Source organism: Capra hircus, chromosome 22 (genome assembly GCF_001704415.2).
Source record: "Capra hircus breed San Clemente chromosome 22, ASM170441v1, whole genome shotgun sequence".
Classification (NCBI taxonomy): Eukaryota; Metazoa; Chordata; class Mammalia; order Artiodactyla; family Bovidae; genus Capra; species Capra hircus.
The window spans coordinates 15,813,727-15,838,748 of record NC_030829.1 but is presented as its reverse complement, the minus strand read 5'-3'; the positions used below and the strand labels follow the sequence as shown (position 1 = coordinate 15,838,748).

Sequence of the window (25,022 nt, the reverse complement as noted above, 5' to 3'; positions counted from 1 at the left end):
ATCTTGTAACAGGGTGGTAGACACTGATAGTCTCGAGGGCTTGTGAAGGCTGCCAGACCAGATCTGGGAGGCGAAGAGCAGACAGGAATCTGAGAGTAACAGACAAGCAGCCAGCCCGTAACACCTTCCAGCCCCACCATCACCCACACAGTCAGAGCTGGCCCTTCCCTGCCCGCCCTGCCCCCAACACCTCATCTGCACTGTAACCACTCTCAGCTTGGACAAGGTGGACCCACATAATCACATTCATAGCACGATGCCTAATAGTACATATTCAGGACTCAGACAGCTCTGGATTCAATTCCCTGCTCCATGGCCTGCCAGCTGCAGGTTACCTAACTTCAGTGATGGGGAAACTGGAGTCTCTCATCTGTTGGCTGTACGTGACAATGGCCCCTGGCAGAGCCAGGATCAAGTGGGTCAGGCCCTCACATATATTAAGTGTTCAATCAATGTGAACTGTTAGCTTTGCAATAATTGAATTACCTGGGGGAAGGGAGAGGCATTTGTCCAGTTGGTGTTCCCCAAAGATGGTCCATAATGTGACATTAACCATGAAAAATTACTAATCATGCTTCTTACTAATTACACTTGGCCACCATGGCCCCATACATGTGTGCATGCCAAGTTTCTCAGTCATGTCTGAGTCTTTGCGACCCTATGGACTGTAGCTCGCCAGGCTCCTCTGTCCATGGAATTTCTAGGCAAGAATACTGGAGTGGGTTGCCATTTCCTCCTCCAGGTGATCTTCCCAACCCAGGGATCAAACCCATGTCTCCTGCATTGCAGGCGGATTCTTTACTGCTAAACCACTGGGGAAGTTCTTATAGCCCCATGATTTCTGTCCAAACCCCTGCAAGTCTTGTGGGGACACTCAGGGGTCCTCTGAGGACCTCAGATGTTAACATTACCAACTCTGGGCTCTATGTTAATGGGAGATAAAGAAAGCATGGACGGTCTGAGGAAACTGAATCTGACCCAGGCTCAGGGAGGCTCATGGTGGAGGTGGCTGCAAATGAATTCTCCCTCTGGTCGGGAAAAGACAATTCCTTTCCACGTGTTCCTTCGCTCCTAGGGGTTGCTTTCCAGGCAGTGTGGTCCTCCCAGCCTTCCTGAAGTTCTGCCTCCTCTGCACCAGGGCTGTGGGGGGCATGACAGGCCCCTACAAACTCCCTTTGTCCCGAGCACACCCGTGGAGAGCTGAGTGGGGTAGGAGCAGGTCCTCCTATCGCATCGCCAGCCGGTGGCAGGGCCATGTTCTTAGCTCCCCATCTCGACCCGTGGAGCAGATCACACACCAAGGGAAACTTCTGGCCTCCCTGGAGGAACTATGGCTCACAAGGCCACTTTGGCAGATTGCAGCCTTCCCCAGAATCCCCTTTAAACCTTTTCAGTGACTGCAAATCGAAAGCCCTGGAAGACTCAGGCAGGTGTTGGAGGAGCGCCCGGACCCCTGGGCTTGCGTGGCTTTCTCTTTTCCAGGAACTGCCGCTCGCTGTCGGATTCCAGGGGCAGCACAGGCCTTCTCTTCTCTCCTCTCCTCCCAAGGGTATTTTCTATGTGACTTAGAATAAGTATTCGGTCATGTGGATGTTACTATGGCAACCGATGTTTTAAATAAAAATAGTCCTCCACCCCCGGTAGCCTGTCAGTGTGAAATGAGCCGATAGGCAGTGAAAGGCTGTTGGCATCTGCATCCCTTCCATTCCCAGCAGCAGCCTCCTGGCACCCCCGGCCTCGAGGGCAGAGCCTGCAGCTGTGTGCAGGGGGCGGGGCTCCTGGGTCATCTGGGGAGAAGGCAGGTAACTTAGCGCAGGTTCCCCACCTGGCGGAGGGCTCTGCCTGGTGCTTCCTACCCCGGACCTCTGCCAGCCGCGGATGGATGCTGCTGTTCTCAGAGTCTTTCTGGCGAGAAACTTTAGCTGATTGAAAGTGGGCTTTGTCTTGAGGTCTCCATCTGGGAGAACAAAAACGGAGACAAGGATTTATGTGCAAGTAGTTTCATTGGGAGGCCATCCAAAGAAACTCCAGAGGAGCGGGAAGGGGAGGCAGCTGTTGAAGGTGCATTATCAAAAGTTGACTGTTCTGCATACGGGGAGCTCAGCCCTCCAGGAAGTTTGGAAGCCATGTTATCCCCCCATGGGGCAAAGAAACTGGTGGATTTATCTCGCAAACTCCTTGGGTGCTTGAATGAGTGCTCCTCCCAGGCCATATCTCTATGTTCCCAGCTTTACCTGTGAGAAATCAGAATAAAAACAAAGTCATCAGGCAGAGTCGCAGGCGTTGGCAGGCAGCAGCCTGCCGCATTTGGAGGTGAATCCTTGCCTAGAGGATCCGTGCTGGGCAGTATGTCACCTGTCCTGGGCCTCCTGGCTGAGCTGTTGGCCTGTCCATGAATTTCCCCAACTATCCAAAGTGCTTTAGAGTTGGGCTAAGGAGCTTCAACTGAAAAGTGAAAGGAATGTAAAAGTAAAGATGTTAATAAAAACGGACCTTTGAAGGGTTGCCAAAATTCCAGAGAGCCAGGTGGTGAAATTGGTGCTTTCAGGGCAGGGCTGACTGTCCTCCATCACACTGGAGACTGGAGGAAGGGTTGTTTTATTGTTGTTTAATCACTAAGTCGTGTCCCACTCTTTTCTGACACCATGGACTATAGCTCACCAGGTTCCTTTGTCCTTGGGATTGTCCTGGCAAGAATACTGCAGTGGGTTGCCATTTCCTTCTCCAGGGGATCTTCCCAACCCAGGGATCAAACTTGCGTCTCTTGCACTGGTACGTGGATTCTTTACTGCTGAGCCATCTGGGAAGCCTCAGGAGGCAGCCTATTAAATCCCATATGAGTGGTTTTGGAAAAGTTTGAGTACATCCTTCTTGACTCCCATATCTGATCCTTCAGGGAGTTAACAAATGTTAAGATTAGATACAATGATATTGAACCTAAGAAACTCAAACACTGAGGGGAGTAATGGATGGTGCTTTAGCCAAGAGCAAACAGGTAGAAATGCATTGGAGGTGCATTGCTTTGAGCTCTTGGCATGAATTGGGACAAGGCAGGCATTTTGCCTTCTTGTTAGGTTCCATTGAAACTAACAACCATCTGGCAGATCCATTCACCTTCAAATGACAGGCACCTTGGTCTTGCTTTGGATGCAGAGTCAGTGGGTCTCTCCATCAGTGGAAGACAAGTTGCTTCTGGAAGTTGCCCCACCACCTCCTGGACCAATTAGATACCTTCTCCTTGGAATCTGACTCCTGAGTGGGATGTAACAAGGACAAAATTTGACTGGAGTTTATTGATGTTAACAGTAGTGTCTTGAAGAAAACAGAGTTTTCTAATTCCAGGAGACTATGAGATCTTGGGGCACTAAAATTCTCTGGGTATCCCATTGTTGTTCAGTTGATAAGCCATGTTCGATTCTTTGCAACCCCATGGACTGTGACACGCCAGGCTTCCCTGTCCTTCGCTATCTCCCGGAGTTTGCTTAAACTCATGTCTGTTGAGTTGGTGATGCCATCCAACCATCTCATCCTCTGTCATCCCCTTCTCCTGCCCTCAATCTTTCCCAGCATCAGGGTCTTTTCTAATGAGTCAACTTTTTGCATCAGGTGGCCACAGTATTGGAACTTCAACTTTCAGCATCAGTCTTTCCAATGAATATTTAGGGTCCATTTTCTTTAGGATCTACTGGTTTGATCTTGCTGTCTTAAGGTACTCCTCAGAGTCTTATCCGATGCCACAGTTTGAAAGCATCAGGTCTTCGATGTTCAGCCTTCTTTATGGTCCAACTCTCACATCCATACATGACTACTGGAAAAACCCCAGTCCATGGGGTAGCTTTGCTGGCAAAGTGATATCTTTGCTTTCTAATATGTTGTCTAGGTTTGCACACTTTTCTTCCAAGGAGCAAGTGTCTTTTAATTTCATGGCTGCAGTCACCATCCACAGTGACTTTTTTGGAGCCCAAAAAAGTAAACTCTGTCAATAAAATAAAGTTCCACTTTTTCTCCATCTATCTGCAATGAAATGATGGGACCGGATGTTATGATTTTAGTTTCTGAATGTTGAGTTTTAAGTCAGTTTTTTCACTCTCCTCTTTCACTATCATGAACAGGCTCTTTAGTTATTCTTTGCTTTCTGCCATTAGGGTAGTTTCATCTGCATATCTGAGGTTTTTGATGTTTCTCCTGGAAATCTTGATTCCAGCTTGTGATTCATTCAGCCTGGCATTTTGCATGATGTACTGTGCACAGAAATTAAATATGCAAGGTGACACTATACAGCTTTGATGTACTCTTCCCAATTTGGAACCAGTCCATTGTTCCATGTCCAGTTCTAACTGTTGCTTCTTGACCTGCAAACTGGTTTCTCAGGAGGCAGGTAAACTGGTCTGGAATTATCATCTCTTTAAGAATTTTCCACAATTTGTTGTGATCCATACAGTCAAAGAGTTTAGCACCATGAAGCAAAAGTAGATTTTTTTTTTTTGGAATTCCCTTGCTTTTTCTATGATCCATAGCATTTCGATAAATTCTTGTTCCTTTTCCTATGGAATTAACAAGAATCTGTCTATGCTTGCCAAGGGAAGAGACCTGACAGATTCTAATTCCCTTGGAGGGATCCCAGTGGGATTAATATCCTAGATGCTCTCAGATGTGAAAACCTTTCTGTTATTTGGTGCAGGAGATCTAATCAGGAGTAAGAGTAGAATGGAAAGATTATCTTAGTCTCATTTTCACAGAGGACTCAACTGAGAGGGAAACAGGAGTAAAAGAGGATTGTTTTGAGGGCAGGGATTGGGGGAGAGGGTTGGGCAGGAAGAACCTCCAGCTGCCAAGCAGGTCTGATGATATCTCAGCCAGGTCACTGGGGCACTCCTGAGCAAAGACTTCCCCTCCGAGGAGTTCTGCATTGGCAGGAAGTGGCTGCGAAGGGCATGGCCTTTGTTCCGAGACTGGGGTACATCTGAGGGCTCCTTGTCTGGAGGTTGTCAGCTCACTGCACTCCTGGCAGTTGAATGGCAGGTTGTTTCTTGAAGGGAGCTCACAGCCTCACAGCTCCGTGGCTGTATAGGGAAGAAAGGGCGGCCGCCTTCTGCCGAGCACACACGAGTCAGGCACTTTCTCCATTCGCCGTTCTCAGGTTCCCTGCTGATCTTGGGAAGTCGGTGTCATTTCCACTCCCGCAGCTGATGGAGATGTTGCAAAAAGGGAACTCATTCCAGGGCCCGAGGTTGAACTCTTGTCTCACGCTCAGAAAAGAATTATCCAAGGGGACACACGTGACGACAAAGGAAGAGACTTTTTGGGAAGGGACACTTGGGTGGGTGTGGGAGAAGAGCAGCAGGAGAAGGAAACCCAGGAGAACTGCTCTGTCACGTGGCTCATAGTCTCAGGTTTAATGGAAATAGGATCAGTTTCCTCATTGTCTCTGGTCAATCATTACTACTCAGAGTCTTTCCTGGTGGTGCACACATCACTCTGCTGAGGATGGATTCCAGCAAGGAAGGTTCTGGGAGGATGGCAGGACACACGGTTTGTGGTCTCTCTCCTTTTGACCTTTCCTGAATTCTTGTGGTAGGTGGTAATTCTTTAGTTCCTCATTCCTTGCCGGGACTTCCTGTTGTAAGGTAACTTACGCACATCATGACTATTGGGCCTGGCCAGGGCAGATGTTTAGGCAGTGGTTCCCCTAGCCTAGCAAGTTGTTTACCTGAGGCTGCCCTGCTAGTGACTGGCAGAACTGGGATTTGAACCTGTCTCTATCTGGCTTGAACACTCCTGCTTCTCTGTTGTGCCGCTGGCTCCAGCTGCCATCATCCCCTGAGGGACGTGAGCTTTGCAGCCGCAGTGCCTGCTCATTGCACCCAAAGGCTGTTTCCTCTCAGAGTGGTGTAGGTACAGCCGGCCCTCTGTATCTGCCGGTTCTGCATCCTATCAAAAATATTTGGGGGGAAAGAATTGCAGAAAGTTCCAAAAAAGCAAAATTGGCATTTGCTGTCCACCCTGGCAACTCTTTACATACCATTTACATTGTATTTACAACTATTTACATAGCATTTACATTGATTCGGTATAATAAGTAATCTGATTTAAAGGAGATGGGAGGATATGCCTAGATTATATGCTGATATGATTTTATATATGGGACTTGAGCATCCTTGGATTTTGGTATCTGGCAGGGGTGGGGGGTCCTGGAGTCAATCCCCTGTGGCCGCTGGATCCTGAGGGAGGGCTGTGCACACATGGGTCTGTCTTGGGTTCAAAACACGGCTCTCTTCCCCATGTGCCTTAGGCAGATGCTGAGAAGAGTAGTTTAATAGAGAGGGGAATCACAGGAAACAGGCATTGAGGGGAGGACTCTTGAGGAGCTGTGCAGAATGTTTGGACAATTTTTTAAAATTAACTTTTATTGTAGTATAGTTGCTTTCCAATGTTGTGTTGGTTTCTACCATAGAGCAAAGGGTCAGCCATACACATACATATACTCCCTCCCTTTTGGACTTCCTTCCCACTCAGGTCCCCACACGGGGACAGGTTTGACTCTCAGTCCTCACGGTGGCACTGGCTTCCCCCTACACTTCCTGGAGCCGGTGGCCTGCACAGGGGCCCGGTGACGCCAGGGTAGCAGGTAGAGCCTCAGGTCCAGAGCTTCAGAAAGGATGTGGTCAGCCTGCAGGTAGCCGTCTGTCACAGCCCCAGGGAGCCCGAGGAAGCCCAGGTACTGGGTGGGAGTCCACACCAGCTCCCGCACTGAGTACCCAAGGGTTGTGGAAAGAACCTGCCTCCAGTTTGGGGGTATCTGTCTTGCAGCTCAGGATGCAGGAGAAGCGGTGATCCTCACATTTACTGGGACATCTGAAGTCGTCACATCACACTGCTGTCAAAATATGACTGGGTGTCTTAAACAATAGAAATTGCTTTTTTTTTTTTTTAATGGTTTTGGAGGCTGGAAGTCCAGGACCAAAGTGATGGCCAGTTTGTTTTTTTTCTGAGGCCATGTTCCTTGGCTTGCAGGCAGCTGCCTCCTTGTCGTATCCTCACGTGGCCCTACCTCGTGTGTGCCTGCCTTCTGCATGCGTCTTCCTCCTCTTTTTTTTTGGCCGTGCCACCTTTCTTAGGGGACCTTAATTCCCCGACCAAGAATGGAACGCAGAGCCTCTGCAGTGGAAGCGTGTGTGGAGTCTTAACAACTAGGCCACCAGGGAGGTCCCTCTCTTCTTCTTTAAGGGCACTGGTCCTATCTGATTAGGGCCCCACCTTTATAACCTCATTTAAGGTTCATTACCTCCCTGAAGGGCCTATCTCCAAATACCATCACATTCTAAGGCATCAGGGCATTAACAGGGCTTCCCTGGTGGCTCAAACGGTAAAGAGTCTGCCCAAAATGCGGGAGACCTGGTTTCAATCCCTGGGTTGGGAAGATCCCCTGGAGAAGGAAATGGCAGCCCACTCCAGTATTCTTGCCTGGGAAATCCCATGGACAGAGGAGCCTGGTGGGCTACAGTCCATGGAGTCACAAAGAGTCAGACATGACTGAGAGACGACCACACACCACAGGGCATTAACATGCGAATTTTAGGGGGACACAGTCCAATTCATATCAGGCACAAGTAGCTGGCAAGTGGACCTGGGTCTCAGCCATCTTGCCTCATTGTACTGGCCCCAGAGACAGGAAAGGGGACAGCTGAGGGCCCCACAGCTTGAGTGGCAGTCAGTGCTGAGTCAGGAGCAGATCTGTGCCCACGCTGACCCCAGCCCGAGGACTGCTCATGCCCACAGCCTGCAGGGCATCCATCATGCCTCTGAGGTCTCCTGGCCTTGGTCCTCTCTCCTTGGGGACCTCTGGCACCTGTCTGTGGCTCCCCAGATTCTCCTGCATCTGGTGCTTCTCTTTCCCTGATGGATGCTCCAGGAGGTGGCAGGGTGCAGTGCCAAGGGGCCTGGCCCGCAGCGTCAAGGCCGCGGTTCCCAGGCTGGCTGGGCTGGGTGAGCTTGTGCAGGAGCTTCTTCCCTCTATCTCCTCATCTGGGAACTGAGTGGGCAGGGTTAGGCTGTCATTCATGTTTCTCTCGTCTTTTTTTTTTTTTTTCAGTGTTGTTGATAATTTGTGGGGAGATATGTGGGCACTTGTATCTGCTCGAGGGATAATACATTGGAATAATCCATCTGGGAAGGCAATTTGGTAGTATTTCAAATGCTTCAAAGAAACTACATATCCAAGATGATTTCTTGTGACATGTTCTTAGAAGCAGACCAACTGGGCTGCATCTTAGCTACAAGGGGAGACCTTAGTGTTGGTTTCTAATTCTATTTTTATAAATGTCAAAATGCCCAACGCCAAGGGATCAAATGAACAGTGGTAGTCTAGCCAATGGAACACACAGACATGAATCTGCAAAGATCATTTAATGATTTGGTAAGATTTTTCATCATATCCAATGAAAAGGGTAATTACAGAGCAACACAGAGTATGATTTCATTCATTAAAATAAAGATCTGAAAGGATAATAACAAAGGTTAACAATAATGGAATACACAGTGATTACTTCCGTATGATGGGATTGGAGAGATGTTTTGAAATCTTTATTTTCTAAAGTAATATATCTTCATTGCTTTTATTATAAGAAAACCCACAGAAACAGTTCTATTAAAATAATTTACATAGTTTTGACAGATACTTCTGGCTGGCTAACTCTATAGCTATTACTGACTCACTCCCCCCTTGCTGTCTCAGCTTTCCCACTCTTTATCTGAATTCTCATCTTTCTAGGGTGGGTAGGGGGGCCAGCTGATATTCTGGCCTTTGAGATGTAAGTAGAAGTCTTCTGGGTGATGGTGGAGGTTTCTAGAGAGAGTATGTCTCTTGATGAAAGGAAGGGGATAGTATTGGCTCTTCTACTTTTTTCCTCTTCCCAGAAGCTGGAGGTAATGCCTTGAACAGCAGCAGCCCTCTTGTGACCGTGAAGTGATAAGGGTGATAAAGCAGAGGGGCTCCTATAGCCTGGGCTTTTGATGGCATCGTTGAATTATTTCATCCTCCTGGATTCACCTTCAGGCTTCGTGTTAAGGGTGGTAATTCTGATATAACAGTTCTGGTTAGGCAGGTTATGAATGCTGTTAGCTGCAAGTAACAAAGTTTAGGTCTTTCCTTTAGGTCCTAAGTCACTCCTAGCACACCACACTGATTCCATGGATAAAGGGGTGTCTTCCCCAAGACACTTTCTGTTTGGCATTAGTGTCTCAATTTGTTTGGTGACTCTGGGAGGAGAGGGGCATTGAATGTCTCCTGAAGGATCAGAAATGCAGGAAGAATGTCCCCCAGCCAGAGCAAAGCAGGGCACTGCATGGGCAAGTGCGTCAGCTGTCCCTCAAAATACCTACTATGTGCCAAGTCCTGGGTTTCTGAAGCTTATTGTCTAATGGAGAAACAGGATATGGCAAAGTCATAGTTAATTCTTTGCTGAATTGTTTTGAAGTACAGCGTGCCTTGTGAGTAACGAGCATCCTGACCCAGTCCAAAGCTCAGGGAAGGCGGCCTAGAAGCTGTTTTGTGTGTCCTTCAGCTCCACGAGGACGAATGCCTCCCAAATGCCTGGGCTTGTTTCTCAGGGCCTCTGGTCACAGTGCCCCAGGGAAGGCCTTCTTCTCTGGGACAAGAGCCCTCACCTGTGGGCTTTCCTGTCCATATCTGAGCTTTCAGCTTCCCAGAACTTGAGTGATGTGAACACACCTTAGAGGAGGCTACCCGCCCCAGAACCATACACATGCAGGAAGGGCTGGCGAAGCTGGGCTGAGAAGGGTCTGTTTACAAAGATAGGGTCCATGGTCTCTCTTTCAACAAACATGTATTGACCCTGACTGTATGCCAAGTGCTGTTGGATACATCAGTGATCACAGGAGTCAGTTATGCCAGCCCTTGGATCTGGAGGAAGATCAGATCACAGGTAAATCACATAAGAGTCTAAAGGTGATCTGTGCTGTGTGCGATGACAAGGCAGGGCACGGTCTGGAGATGGGCGGGAGAGGTGCGCTGCAGGCGGCAGCATGCGGCCCACTGGACGGTCAGGGGGCTGTCACTTGGGGGAGGAGGGGCGTGGTGACACCCGAGGGGAAGGCATGTGCAGGCCTTAGGGGGAGACAGTCTGCAACAGCAGACGAGGGGTGGAGCCCACGTGGCCACGGGCGGTGGAGGCCAGAGCCCTGTGACCTGACTGGTGTTTCAAAAGGACTGCAGGTCAGCCTTTGCCTCTTCAGTTTATGGAGTCAGACAGCAAGAGGGTCAAGGGTGGGGGCTGGCAACCTTCCAGGTAGTGAGCTGCACCAGTGGCTGTGGTGTCGGCCCCTGTGCCCACCAAGGAAGCTGGACAGTGAAGCGTCTTTCATTTTGCTGCATCTTTTAATGTGTGTGGCTTTTGTAATCATAAGGAAATATTCAAATTACTTCTAAAGAAGTGGTTGTGTCTAGGGGCAGGATGATAAGGGACTTCCACAGTCTGTCATGTGTCTGTGCTCCTTCTGATTCTTGAGTGATTTGATCCTGCAACAGTGTTTGTTTTTTTTTTCCTCCCGTTTTGTTCTGTGGCTCTAAACACTGAGGGGCATTCCTGGAAGCACTGTACAAAAAGAAATGGTAAAAAAAAAAAAAAAAAAAGTGAATGGATTGCATTTCAGTTGTAAAGTCACACACCCACATACCCCTCTTCCTCCACTTAAGTCAGGCCTCAAGGGAACAGCCTTGGAGGTTCACTCCAGGAGGGCATGGCTTTTCCCCCTCATTTCCAGTGCTTTCTCTGCCCGAGCTCCAGAGTTTCAAGCAGAAGACAGGTAAGAAGTCTTGAAGGCACTCGGTCACATAGCGGTAGGCTGCTAGCAGGTGTGTGTGGGGCGGGGCGCTGCCCAGGAAGGAAGGATGAAGCCCCTCAGCAGGGGTGGCAGCAGACATGTGGGGGCCTGACACCCACTCACCAGCCGTGAGGCCTTGAGCAAGTGTCTCAGCCTTTCTGAGCCGGTTCCTCACCTGAGAGATGGGGAGGACGACACTGCTTCCCTTCCCAGAGAGGCTCCGAGCCTCAGTGAGATGACACCGTCCAAGGGCCAGGATGCAGTCAATAGCAGCAGGGGAGTGGGGTCACTGTGTTGGTTCTGGAGCATAGAGGCCTGTGGCTCTGGAAACTGAGCTCCATGCTGTGTCGCCTAAGCCAGGTTACTTGACCTGTCTGGGCCTCTGCTTCGTCAATTGGAAACTGGAGTTGCAATGAGACAAGGCCAGGTGGAGGTCTTTCCACAGCCACAGGTGCCCCCCGAAGCCGTGACAGCAGCCCCTTCGCTCCTCTCGGTGTCCACCCCAACCCCGATTTCACTCACCTGCGAAGTGACTGATGGGCTGCTAGGAGGTGCCCACCTGCTCTGCTAAGATGGCAGAGCATCCCAGACCTGAAGCAGCTCCCAGCTTCCACCTTCCTTAGCTCTCCTTGCTTCTGGACTCTGTGCTACCCATTAGAAATCAGAAGCAATGCTCCTGGTTCCCCAAAGTGCCCCAGTATACCAGAAGCTGGAGAGAATTAGGCTTTCTTACTTATTTTGATCCATTTTTCTACCAAAACTCTTTTCTGCTATGCCTTTTTAAAAAAAATAATCTTTATTGGAGTATAGTTGATTTATGTATGTTAGTTTCTGCTGTACAGCAAAGTACATTGGTTATACATATATTCACTCTTTAGATTCTTTTCCCAGATAGGTCATTACAGAGAATTGAGTAGAGTTCCCCGTGCTCTACAGTAGGTTCTTATTACCTATTTTTTGTATGGTAGTGTGTATATGTCAGGACTTCCCTTGTGGCTCAGATGGTAAAGCGTCTGCCTACAATGCAGGAGACCCGGGTTCAATCCCTGGGTTGGGAAGATCCTCTGAAGAAGGAAATGGCAACCCACTCCAGTACTCTTGCCTGGAAAATCCCATGGATCTCCGAGGAGCATGGCAGGCTACAGTCCATGGGGTCACAAAGAGTCGGACACGACTGAGCGACGTCACTTGGTATATACGTCAGTCCCAGTCTCCCAGTTCATCCCTCCTGCACTTACCCCCTGGTAACCGTAAGTTTGTTTTCTATATCCATGACTTTACTTCTGTTTTGTAAGTTCATGTATATCCCTTAAAAAAAAAGACTCCACATGTAAGTGATAGTATGTATCTGTCTTTCAGTTCATCCACGTTGCTGCAAATGGCATTTGTCCCTTGTCACGGCTGCGTCATCTTCCCTTGTGCGCACCACATCTTTCTCCATTCCTCTCTTGATGGACATTTAGGTTGTTTCGTGTCCTTGCTACTTGTAAACAATGCTGTTATGAAGATAGCAATTTCAAACTCTCTTTGGCCTCTGTGAGGTTCTTTGAGTTTAGGGGACAGAGCGAATGAGGGAATGAATGTTTATTGCCTCTCTTCTCTTTAAAAACCCATCAGCCATCACTATGGTGAAAACCTTCCACTTGACCTTTGTGAGGCCCTGAACCCTTCCGAAAATTTCAGCAACATCTGTGTATACAGTTTTCCCTGCAGCCTCACTGCTGTAGGTAAGATATGAACATGGGAATTCTTGCTTTGTGGCAGCACAGTGAATACATTACTATTAATGTATGTGTATATAGTGAGGAAAAGCCACTTCCCTGGAGTATCATTTTCAACAAAGGGCTGAATGTCCTTGGCTGTGGCTCACACAAGAATGCATAAACCACCACCCGCGGGACCTAAGTAAACGTCTAGTGATGACTACAAGCGAAAATCTCCCCTCCCTCCACCATCAAAAAAGAAACCCACTTCAAGGTAAATAACAAAATTTTTCAAGTTCAAATGAAATGACTGTCCAGTGTTCATCTTTATGGTGTTATGTTTTAGAGTCAAGAGTTTCCCCAAGTTAGCTGCCAAATCCTAAAGGGCTTCTGATTACTCAGACCGACCCTGGGTGCTGAGCTGGCATGGCTGACTTTCCTGCTCCTAGGTTTTCATTACAGAGGTGGCCAATCAAAGGTAGGTGTGCGTGTGGGTCTGGGGGAAGGTTTCTTAACCTCTCCTTGCCTGTGGTTCCTCTTCATAAATGGGCTTGTTGTGAGCTCTGATGAAAGGCATCTAAAGCCCTGAAAATGTGCCTTGTACTCTGTTAATAATTCAGTCACTAAGAAATGAACATCTAAGCCTTTAAATGGGTGGAAACTTTTACGTTCCAGTGTCCCTGCTGTGAGGGATAAAAGGATGTTCTGGGGATGTTTGTTCAGGTGAGGAAGGGAAGGGTCAGGTTTCCACAGCGTAGAACACCAGGAGATTTACTTTAAAAATTCAAAAAAGTAGGTTTAAGAAAAATTATTAAACTAAACTACAGTGTGGACTTAAAAAAAATATTCACAACCTTAAAGTTGAGAGTTATGTTTTATTTGGCGGGAATTTTTAGGATTTCAAGCCCAGGAGACAGCATCTAAAGTAACCCTGAGAGAACTGCTCCAAGGAGGCGATGAGGGGGAGCTATATTATATAGAATTTTTCAACAAAGGGCAAGTAGTCAGAACAAGATGTTTGTTAATTTAAGAAAACCAGATATCTCGAGATCAGGAATTTAGCTCTTTGCTCTGTATGGGAAGATGCAAGAAGTTCGGGGCTCACAGAAATCATTCCTTTGATGTGTACCTCTCCTATCTGGGGCCAGGGCTCACCACAGGGAGTGGCTGCAGGCCAGCTGCTAGATGGCAGGTCTTCTTGTCTTTCCTGAGTTTCTCAGGCTCATGTTGCAGGGCTGGAGTCGCTGATGACTGTGACATCCTTGTTTACTGATATGGCCGGAAATATTCTCTTAGATCCTTCTCTTGAACCAGAATTTGACCAATATCGGGAGACATTTCATGACCAATTATTATCCCTGGGCACAGGGAGGCTCATCCCAGATCAGGCGGAAGTTTCTCCTGGCATGCCACTCCAGGTGCAAAGTTCCAGATTAGGCCCTGTTGATGATGAAAGGTTCTCTGGACCCTCTGTCTTATCAGCATCCAGGAAATGTTCTTCCTTGCTGCCTATTCCCACACCTAGAATCACACTGTTACAGTTATTTTATGAGAGTCATAAATATGATCAATTTCCTCAAGCTGTTTAGCCATCATCAATTTTGGTGGAGGCCCGGTTATACACTGGGTACTGTAAAAGACAATCTCACAAAATAGACACGGTATTATAAAAAAGATACAAGTAATACAGCTAGTACCATTGACAAAAGTCATAGTTATAAATTCTATTCACCATTCAGTCCTATGTAATTAATTCCTGTTCATCTGGATGAAGGAATCAGATATTCCATTAGTTTTGTCACTTGTTACCCAGTTCAGTGGCATCTAAAGCTATCAGAAATTTTTGTTTAAAAAGTTATTTTCATGAGTCTTCTTGAAAATCTTCATTTTGTAAAAGCATCAGTATAAAATAATTATTGTCTATAAAGGACAAAGCTTAAAATACTATGGTTAAAGATTTAAGTACAATGCAATTAGCAGGAAACTTGGATATTTTTGTGATATAACATTTTAGGATAATAACTAGAATTATGATTAATAACATTATATCAGGACATATCAGAGAGTAGGGATTCCATATAAATTTTGGAATATATTAATGACGTTTATCCATGCACTATAACCTAAGGTTCATCTTCAGTTACTTGACAATACTTCCTAAGTAATTTAACATACCAAATAAATTTAGTTTAATATTCCTCTCCAAGATCTTTCAGAGATGTTCCTTTGACGTATCCGAGAGTCAACTGGAAGCTAAAAGAACTTTAGTTAAGAGTTTGATAAAAATATCAAAGAGGTTTAAAATGCAACAGGATCACAGGTTACTGTTAAACAATATTTTCATTTAATCAAAGTTATACAACAAGAAAAATATGGATCACTTGTGTGTGTACACAGAGTTGCTTCAGTTGTGTCTGACTCTTTGTGACCCCATGGACTGTAGCCCGCCAGGCTCCTCTGTCCATGGGATCATTCTCCAGGCAAGAATACTGGAGTGGGTTGCCACGCCCTCCTCCAGGGGATCGACCCTGAATCTTTTATCACTCCTGCAGGGTACAGACACTCGCACCATCTGTCACCAAAGCGGAGCACTTCCAACAGAGAGAGAAGTCAGATTCCAGTCTTGCATTAGTTTACTTAACAAGATCCACTTACTTAGTTAAAAATTCAGTTAATCTTAATCCTAACCATGTATGAAACTTGTCTCTCAGGTTCTTTTCCACAGTCTTTCTTCAGGTTTTGTATTGATATCAGCCTGTCCCTTATATTTTTTCTTTCAAATAAAACCAACCAACTTATTCTTTTTCCTCAGTAAAATATAATTCCATACATCATACTTTCTTTACTGAAAACACATTCTATTTCCTACTGAATACTGAAATGTTTCTATAGTATTCCTAGCAGTTTTAATTGCATGTTTAAATTAGAATCCTCAACTTTGTTTTGAAAAACAATCTATAAATTTCTTCATGACTATTAGGCACTGTGGGATTCTAGTTAAAAATGGATATATCACCATAGTATAAACTAAAAATGCCTACAGGCATTATTTTTCTAGAATAATTCAAATTAGTAACTTCCATCTAGAAATATCACATAAGGTGTCTACACGGTAAAGTGTCAGTGATTAGAGTTTTTCAATAGCTATTTGAAAAACAAAATAATTGGAGGGTAAATTACAGTATTGTGATGGTTTCTGCCATGCATCAGTATCAGCCGTAGGGATACATATGTCCCCTCCCCCTCCCACCCTCGAAGTTGTCGCAGAGCCCTGGCCTTGAGTTCCCGTGTCATATAGCAAACTCACACTGGCTGTCCACTTTACATTTGGTCATGTATATGTTTCAATGCTGCTCTCTCAAATCGTCCTACCTTGTCTCTCCACTGTGCCCCAAAGTCTGTTCTCTGTGTCTGCATCGCCACTGCTGCCCTGTAGATAGGTTCATCAGTACCACCTTTCCGGCTTCCATATATAGGTGTTAATATATTGATATTTGTCTGATTTATTTCACTCTGTGTAAGAGCAGGCTTTAGGTCCTTCCACCTCATTAGAACTGACTCAAATGCATTCTTTTTTATAGCTGAGTAATATTCCTCTGTGTATATGAACCACAACTAGAATCCTCAACTCTTAAAAACCCTAATTTCTAGTAAAAGCTAAGAAGTAAGCAATATGAACTTTTACATTAGTATTTTGTATACTAGTGAACATAAATATCAGTAATACTTTCTAAAAACATTTGTTTTCTAACAGAGAGCATTTCAGGTAGCACCAAATATTTTCATTAACAGTTCTAAATACCTTTAGTTTTTCTATTTAGTAACTTCTGTCTCAGTAGCTTATTTCTTTTTGGAAATTAGCTAGCTAGTCAATAAACTTCCATCACTTGAATTAGCACAGCTTTAGTACTGTAAGTTACCAATATCTGTAAAGATCGTTTTAAGTAGGCATTTCTAAAATATTTTTAAAGAGTTTACCCAAAAGCTCATCAAGTCTCATAGTATTAAGTTATTTTCCTTGCAATAGATAGAATAGGGTTTTATTTAACGTCTGTTAAACCTAGGCTTCCTGGTGGCTCCGATGGTAAAGAAACCACCTGCTAATATAGGAGACGTGGGTTTGATCCCTGGGTCAGGAACATCCCTTGGAGAAGGGAATGGCAACCCACTCCAGTATTCTTGCCTAGAGGATTCAATTCCATGGACAGAGGAGCCTGGCAGACTACAATCCACTGGATCACAGAGACAGACACAACTGAGCAACTAACACTTTTCAAACCTAAGTATAACACATTATTATACTTAATATTGATGACTCTAAAGAAATGTCTATATTATCTAGATCAATAAACCTAAATTTTAATACCAGGTTTCAACTTAACATTGAATACTTCCTAGTTCATGTGAACCTGAAGGTCATTATAGCCAGTTTCTTTAATTTGTAAGCATTCTTTAAAAATTTAATTTTGATAATATTATCCACAGGTAGGATATCTCATATGTATAATGTGTTCACAGACATAAACAGGCAAAACTAGACATCTCATGGATTTGTTAGGAGAAGCACGCTGACTGAAACTGCCCACCCTGGCCAGGCATCACTGTAACCATCTGCATGAGTTGTTCTACGACAGGAGGGCCTGGTAAGCAACATGGAACTGATAAGCCACCACCAACCAGAAGAGTTCGGGAAAGGTCAAAAGGAGACACCACATGTCTGACCACCTCCCAGAATCCTCCTCTCTGGCATCCATCTTGGCTGAACAAGCCGTGCACCACCAGGAAGGGCTCTGAGTCAGAATGACTGGCTAAAGACAACCCAGAAACTAATCCCATCACCATAAAACCCAAGACTGCGAGCCACCCTGGGTTCCCTTACCCTACTGCTCTCCGCCCAGGTGCCCTTCCCCAATAAAATCTCTTGCTTTGTCAGCACGCATCTCCTTGGACAATTCATTTCCGAGTGTTAGACAAGAGCCCAGTTTTGGGCCTCAGAAGGGGTCCCCCATTCTGCAACAGATTCACTTTAAAAAAATTATGAGTCTGGTATTACAATATAAACTTACTAATTTATAAAGAACAGTTGGAATACATTAGAACTGCTTGCTCAGATGACTAAAGCTTTACTATTTATGAAGTCTGGCTGAGGGAGCATTCCCAGTGGTTTGAACTTTAAAGCTGCCACCTTGTCATATTTTTTTCTCCCCTTGGTTTCAGGTCTTAACCGATTGAGCTAATTATGCTCAGACTCAGGTCTTTGTGGCCTGTACTTAGTAATACATTCTGGTTTGTAGAGATTTGCAAGAGAAAGACAGTTGCTTTTAATTCCCTAAAAGAATAACTCTGTCAGTTAAATAATACTAAAAGATTGATTTGTCCAACTATATGTTATGTATCAGTGAGAAGATTTCTAACTAAACTGAAATTTGAGTTCTATGTCTTAGAACTTGAGCATTTATCTTGCCTTCAAAGCTTTTCATAAGGCATTTAGCAGAAACCTTCTTTTCTGAGTTTACATATTAAACCCAGAGCAGAAATCACTATTTTTAGTATCATGTAGTTTCCAGTTTTTACTCACTTGTATGGCTCAGGTTGGTTTCCTTTAGTACGTTCAGTTTTGAGTTCCTGCGGCGCAGCTTTATATACCTTGTTTTACAGTATCACACACACGAAGTATTTCCCAGTGGAAACATGCCTACCCTACAATAATTACACAAAAGAGATGTAACCATCTTATATAAACCCCATTTAAATATACCAGCTTTATATACTTTCATCTCAATTCTGGCAACTTATACCTTTAACTTTAGTTTTCATTAGGATCTAATCAATAAGTTTTGATCTTACAGGAGGAGTTTTAAGAAATTGTTTTGTTTTTTCCCTATCCATTGTATCTGTTTTTATAGCAAAGCCTCTGGGATCCCTAGAGGGGACTGAGCCTCAGAAGTCAGGCCCTTCTGCCCAACTGCTGCCCCAAATAGTTGCTGGTCAGGCATCAGTGAAAAATTTTCTAGCTCTTTAAATATAAATTTTAAAACTAGGGTAAATATATTTGTTTGATTTTTAATGTTGGGGACCAGAAGGAGGTACTTTTTGGCCCATTTAACCTTAGGTAGTGTAGTAATATAAAAACCTTGTGTTTTAATCACATTAATGTCCATTCTATTCATCCCATTTTAAATAACCATCTAAAGATTTCTTTATTCACTTGAGATAATTCCTTTAAAAGTTTTCTACCTTGCTGGAAATAGTATCCAGACTTTCCTTATGTGTTTTTCCTATTAACATTAATTATTCTAATGCCATCTGTGAGACTCATTGAGGGGGAAACAAAAACCACTAAAGGAGCTTCCCAAACCAGTTTTTCTTGTTTTAAACTGAAGTACTTGGGTTCACCATTAAATACATATTCCCCACCTCTGGTTTGCTTTCATAAGTACCAATAAAACAGCTATTTATAATGGGAGCCCTCTAGATTCACCAATTTGTTAGTTTCTCCCATTTTAAAAGGATCCATCATTTGGCCATTAATAAAATATATATTAATAGTGATTCAAACCTGCAGGAGACTTCTCCACAAGAATAGGGGAGGATGTAAGTGAAGCCTGGAGAGTTTACTTTCAAAAATAGTACAGCAGAGGGCAAGTTTTCAAAACACACACTCTGACATGCATAGAATGTCCTTGGACAATCAGGTAGAAGAAAAGACACAAAGAAATGCAAGTTCCCCACTAGAAGGCCTTTGTTTAAAGTCAGAATTTGCAAAGATATTTTTATCAAGCCAGCTTTTTAACCTTAATTTAACTGTGTATGTAATAAAAGAGCCCCCCCCCCCATTTTTAGGGCAAGATTTCCTTTAATTTCCAATTAAGTAAGTACCTGTAAATTCTGTACATACATAAACCTGGCTGAATTCAGGCGAAGAAGAATCTGCTCCGGTCACTTCAGCAGTCACCATAACTGTGGACTTAAGAATATTCACAACCTAAAAGTTGAGAGTTATGTTTTATTTGGTGGAAATTTTTAGGACTTTAAGCACAGGAGACAGCATCTCAAGTAACACCGAGAGAGCTGAACTGAGGTGGGCGGTGGGGAAAGCCAGGTTATATAGAAGTTATGCAAAAAAACACCAAAAGCTGATTGTTATTTAAAGAAAACCAGATACCCCAGGTTAAGGAAAGCACTTTTCTATGTATGGGAAGATGCAAGGGTCTGGGCTCACTGAAAGCATGCCTTTGACATGTACCTCATCTATCTGGGGCCAGAATCCTACATTTTTAACATCCTGAGTTTCCTCAGGCTCACTAGCTCACGGTGGGCGGGGTGGGGGGGGGGCGGTGCTGGAATCGTTGATGACTGTGACATCCTTGTTAACTGATATGTCAAGAAATATTCCATTTCTCACAGTAAATACCCTATGCTTCTCACACTGCTCTGAATGGACTGTGGGTATTCCACAACCTTGCCCTTTTTACATTTGGTAACAAAAGGGTTTTTTCCCCCCTTTTACGTATTTCAGTGGTTCTCAAACTTGAGGCACTTCGGAATCTCCTGGAGGGCTTATTAACATATAGGTTGTAGGGTCTCCCCTCAGGATTTCTGATTCAGCAGGGCTGTGGGCACGTGGAGGGGATGTGTGTGTCTAACAAGTTCCCAGGTGCTGCTGACCTCTGAAGGTAAACCCCACTTTGAGAACCATGGCGCTATTTGACATTAAATACTTCCTCAGGAAACTTCCTTCCTAAACCCTGCTGTTCCCAGAAGCACTGACCTCTGAAGGTAACTGTGCAAACCTCGAATGAACTCACCAGCTTAACAACAAAATTAAGTAGAGCTTCCTCTGGTTCTTAAACAGTTTTCTCTCTCTGGACTTGACCCTATTTTATATTTCATTAGGTTTTTAATCAGGTTTCATTATGAAGTACTTTCAACAAGGTTGGAATTTAACCTTTTAGAAACGTACAAACAGGAAGAATACTTGCCTGGTGTGCCAGGTTTCAGAGACCAGAGAGAATGGAGCGGGCTTTGCTGGGTACCTGGGAGCAAGCCCTGGGGACCTTCATGTCCAGCCTTGTCCTCCTGTTTTTAAAGTACAGGTGATTTACAATATTGCGTTAATTTCTGCTGCACAGCAGACTGGTTCAGTAATACACACACACACATTCTTGTTCATATTCTTTTCCATATCGGGGATGTTGAGCTCCCTGTGCTGTACAGTAAGACCTTGCTGTTCATCCATTCTGTATATACTTGCTTGCGTCTGCTAACCCCAAACTCCCACTCCTTCCCGCCTCTCCCACCCATCTCCCCCTTGGCAACCCAAGTCTGCTCTCTCTGTGAGTCTGTCGCATAGACAGGCTCGCTTGTGTCCATTAGACTCTACATACCAGTACCAGCATACGACATCTGTCTCTGCCTTCGCTTAGTGTGATCACCTCCAGGGCCGTCCATGTTGCTGCAGATGGCGTTGCTTCCCTCTTGGCTGAGTGATATCCCACTGTATATACGCAGCACATCTTTTTCACTTGCTGATGGCCATTTACTCTGCTTCCATGTCTTGGCTCTGGTGAACAGTGCTTCCGTGAACACTGGGGTGCATGTTATCTTTCCATCTAGATAGATGCCAGGAGTGGGATTGCTGAATCATATGGAAACTCTATTTTTAGATTTACTGAGGAACCTCCATACTGTTTTCCATAGTGGCGTCACCAATTTACATTCCCACCAACAGTGAGGGCGGGTTCCAGCTTTGCCCCCTTTGGCTTCTCAGCAGCAGAGTAGTAGGTCAGGGTGGTGCCAGCTACCACCAGTAGGGATGGTGTGGCCTCACTTCGTACCTGACAGGTGGCTACACGACCTGCCACTTGGAGGTAACTGACGATGCACAGGGCTCAGGGCAGCGCATGCCCCGGCTTCTATTAAGTGCTTGCTGCTGTCACTATAGTGTCACCGGAAGGAAACAAAGACCCAAAGCTCCAATGAGCAAGAGAGAGCCATTTGACCTTGAAGGACACTCAGAGCACAGACTGTGAACAAATTCATTATTGAGTCACTACTCAATGCCAGACACAGAACTCAGCTGAGGGTACAACAGTGAATGAAGCTGAGGGTCCCTGCCCACAGGAAGCATCCAGCCAGCAGGGAGGATTATATTCAGCAAAGATTCCCACCCGTAAAGGCATCATGACAAAATGGGATGAGTGTTCTGCAGGGGCAGAATTCAGCTTGCTCTGAACATCAGCTGTCTTACCTGGCCTTCCGGGTTGGGGAGTCAATGCTGGCTGAAATCTGGAGGACAGGTAGTCGCCAATCGGGGAGTATACTGGGGCATTCAGACAGGGCTGAGCTGCACAAACGCCCTGGGGCAGGAGGAAGCTTGGAGGGTGTGAGGGTCTGGAAAGAGGTCTTGGGGCAGGGGTGCTGGAGGGAGGAAGGGCACGAATGGAGAGGTGTTTGGGGTGGGGGGCACGCCACTTGGGGGGCCAGGGCTGGTAGGGTGAGGCCAACTCCCTGAGCAATTTTAAGGCAGGGAGTGGAGGGGTTCCCACGATATAGGCACGTGTTTGGAAAAGACCATTCTGGCTGGAACAAGCAGAAGAGATGAGGTTGGAATGGAAGCAGGAGAGGATGTGGGGCAACCAACAGGGGTTGGTTGTGTTAACACCCAGTCCCTGAGCCAAGGCTGGGCTCCAGGCCCCAGGACTGTGATGCAGCAGGTGTGTGGGGGTGGGGGCCACCTTCCCAAAGTGCTGATGCCACCACCGTGGACCACACCCTGAACGGTGCCTACTTGGACACTGGTGGTAGGAGAAGAGGTTAGTAGATGTATTCTTAGAGACGTGCTGTTCATATGCTTCAAGCAAAAGGTGTGGGGGAAGGCCTTTCTGGGAAAAACTGGGGCTGTTCACGCTAAAGATGCCTGTCCCCAAGCATAACACAGTACAAACTTCAGAGATGCCTGAGCGGTTTGGGGTCAAGGACAGAACTTCATAGAAGCTTTAAGGGCCGTGCTGATTAACCCAGGCTCTGTGTAACCTCGTTCTGCACCGGATGTGTTTTTATCCCTCCTTCTGGCTTCCTTCGGACAGCAGCAAGAACCGAGGTGACAGACGGAAGCCTGGGTTCATCGCAGCAGCCCTGGATCTCACTCTGTCCCATAGAAAACCAGAGAGGTGGACATCCTCCTTTTTGCTTAGTGCTTCAGAAAGCATGCTAGCCAACCCAGGCACTTTGCTTTAAACTCCTCCCTTGGCTCTAAGAAACAGAGGTGTCATACGGAAGATTTCACTTAGGTATCAAACATAACCACACACCAACTCGGGAGACCTCTGTCAGTTCCTCCAGTTCCTCGCCAGGTCTCTGGCTGTGGGGTCCTGGGGAAAGGAGGCCCGCCTGTCAGCACAGCTGACTGATCACATTACCCAGGATGGGAGCGTGTAACACACTGATGGCCTGGAAGGGCCCTCGCAAGGTTTGTCCTGCGTGGGGACACGTTCTGATGGCGGGCATGTGTTCTCGAGGGCACCGGGACCATCTAGGAAATAGATGTCTCCCCTGGGTCTGTGTGGCCACAAAAGGCCCTCCTCTCCCTCCAGGACTGTCCCCAGAGCCACCATCCTGTCACTAGGGCCTCCCTTCCCTCCACTCTGCCTGGGTCAGAGCAGTCACCACCCTGTATCAAAGTCTCGGCCAGCTCATAGCTGCGTTCTTAGCACCAGGAAGAACGGGGCCAGTCAGTGGTGCGCAACCTTCCTGAGGTCATCACTCCGTCCTCACCGTGGGAAGCTGGTGGCTCCATTTTCTCTGCAGGAAGCCAATGCTGCCAGGAGTGCCTTTCATTTCGAAGTGGAGCTGTCTGCGTCTGGGGAGAAACCGCCTCTGGGCTCCTGTGTTTGCGGTGGTGTCTGCACAGCATGAGGCGTCAGCCGGAAAGCCGCCTGCTGTGGTTCTGGGGTCTTGGCGGTGCCCCAGCGATGGCCGATGGCTGAGGTGGAGGCGGCATGGGGGCTGGAGCTGGGAGCGCTGCCTGGGGTGGGGTGTGACCCTGGTGTTGTGAAGTAGCCGTTCTCTGATTGGCGACGGCCTGATTCACAACACCAGCTGCCCCACCGCACCGTGCCAGCCGTCGGACCTCCGTGCTGCCTCTGGAGTGGAGGGGGCAGAGAGCAGCCAGGGGTTAGAAGCAGAATGCCAGCAGAGTCGGCCTTTCATCTCCCCCTCTGCCTACACCCTGTTGACTTCTTTTATATTTTGAATTCTGTTAAAATTTTTTTTATTGGAGTATAACTGCTTTACGACATTATTTCTGCTATACAACAACGTGCATCTGCTTTATGTCCACATCTCTCTCCTCCCTCTTGAGCCTCCCTTTCTCAGCGCCACGTCCCCCCCCAACCAGGTCATCAGAGCATGGAGCTGAGCTCCCTGTTACACGGCAGCTCCCCATTGCGATCAGTTTCACACGTGGGGGCGCATATATGTCAGCGCTCCTCTCCCAGCTTGGCCCACTGCTCCCCCTCCCGTGCCCACATGTCTGTTCTCTGCGTCTGGGTCTCTGTTCCTGCCCTGCAAATAGCTTCATCTGTACCGTTTTTCCGGATTCCATATATATGCGTTAATACGCCATGCTTGTTTTCCTCTTTGACTTCCTTCACTCTGTATGACAGACGCTAGGTCCATCCATTTATCTGCTGTTCTGACTTCTCAAATATGCCACACTCCTCTTTGCCACAAGCTGCTTCCTCCTCCTGGAATGCCTCATTCTCTGTTTCACATGGTTTAATACCCACTCCTCTTTCAGCTTTCCAATCCAACATGGCTTCCCGTCACCATCCCCCGACCAGACCCGACTCTGCTCTCCTGCGCTTTCCAGGCCTCTGGGCCTCTTCCTGGAGGCTCTTACCACACAGTGTGCGGCAAGCTGTTGCCGCTCGACTCCAGCCTCCCTCTCGGGTCCCCAGCCTTCGCCATGCAGGGGATGCTTGATAAATACTGGTTGAGTGAATGCAGCATTTAAACTAAGACTTGAGTGGTCCAACTCGTCCTTTCTAAGCATTTGGAAAAGGAAAAAGAAAGCTGGCGCCCAGCATCCTCAGGACGGGCACACACTGTTCTGCATGAACAGCGACTGTCAGACCTCCTCACTCACCTCCCTGCCTCTAGGCTCTCGTGCCCTGATGCACAGCGACACCATGGGGATTCCTCCAGAGGGCCAGTCGGATCTGGATTAATCTCTCCAAGGCCCCTGCCCACAAGTCCCAGATCCCACGGCTCCTCACTTCCGCACTTGCCCCTCCTCCCTAGTGGAGCTGGCGTCCCCCCAGTACACCCCGTGTGTCTGCTGCTGTGGCTCTGAACACCCCCCCATCTCGTGGGCTCCAGGGTCAGCCACTCCTCAGCCTGATCGTGGGGTCCCTGCAGCCCAGCGCCGCACAGCAGAACCTGCAGCTCGGCCGCGCTCTTCCTGTGGAGGAAGTC

General features: G+C 46.6%; 2 long non-coding RNA genes across 2 annotated transcripts; both read right to left on the bottom strand.

Annotated features, from left to right (window-relative positions):
* LOC108633375 lies at nucleotides 12,142–19,677 on the bottom strand. The gene is made up of 3 exons (XR_001917043.1): nucleotides 19,425–19,677; nucleotides 18,124–18,245; nucleotides 12,142–14,798 (listed from the first exon to the last, which is right to left on the bottom strand). It is a non-coding gene; the product is annotated as an uncharacterized LOC108633375 (long non-coding RNA).
* Nucleotides 19,928–23,570, bottom strand: LOC108633381. The gene is made up of 3 exons (XR_001917047.1): nucleotides 23,322–23,570; nucleotides 20,933–21,157; nucleotides 19,928–20,624 (listed from the first exon to the last, which is right to left on the bottom strand). It is a non-coding gene; the product is annotated as an uncharacterized LOC108633381 (long non-coding RNA).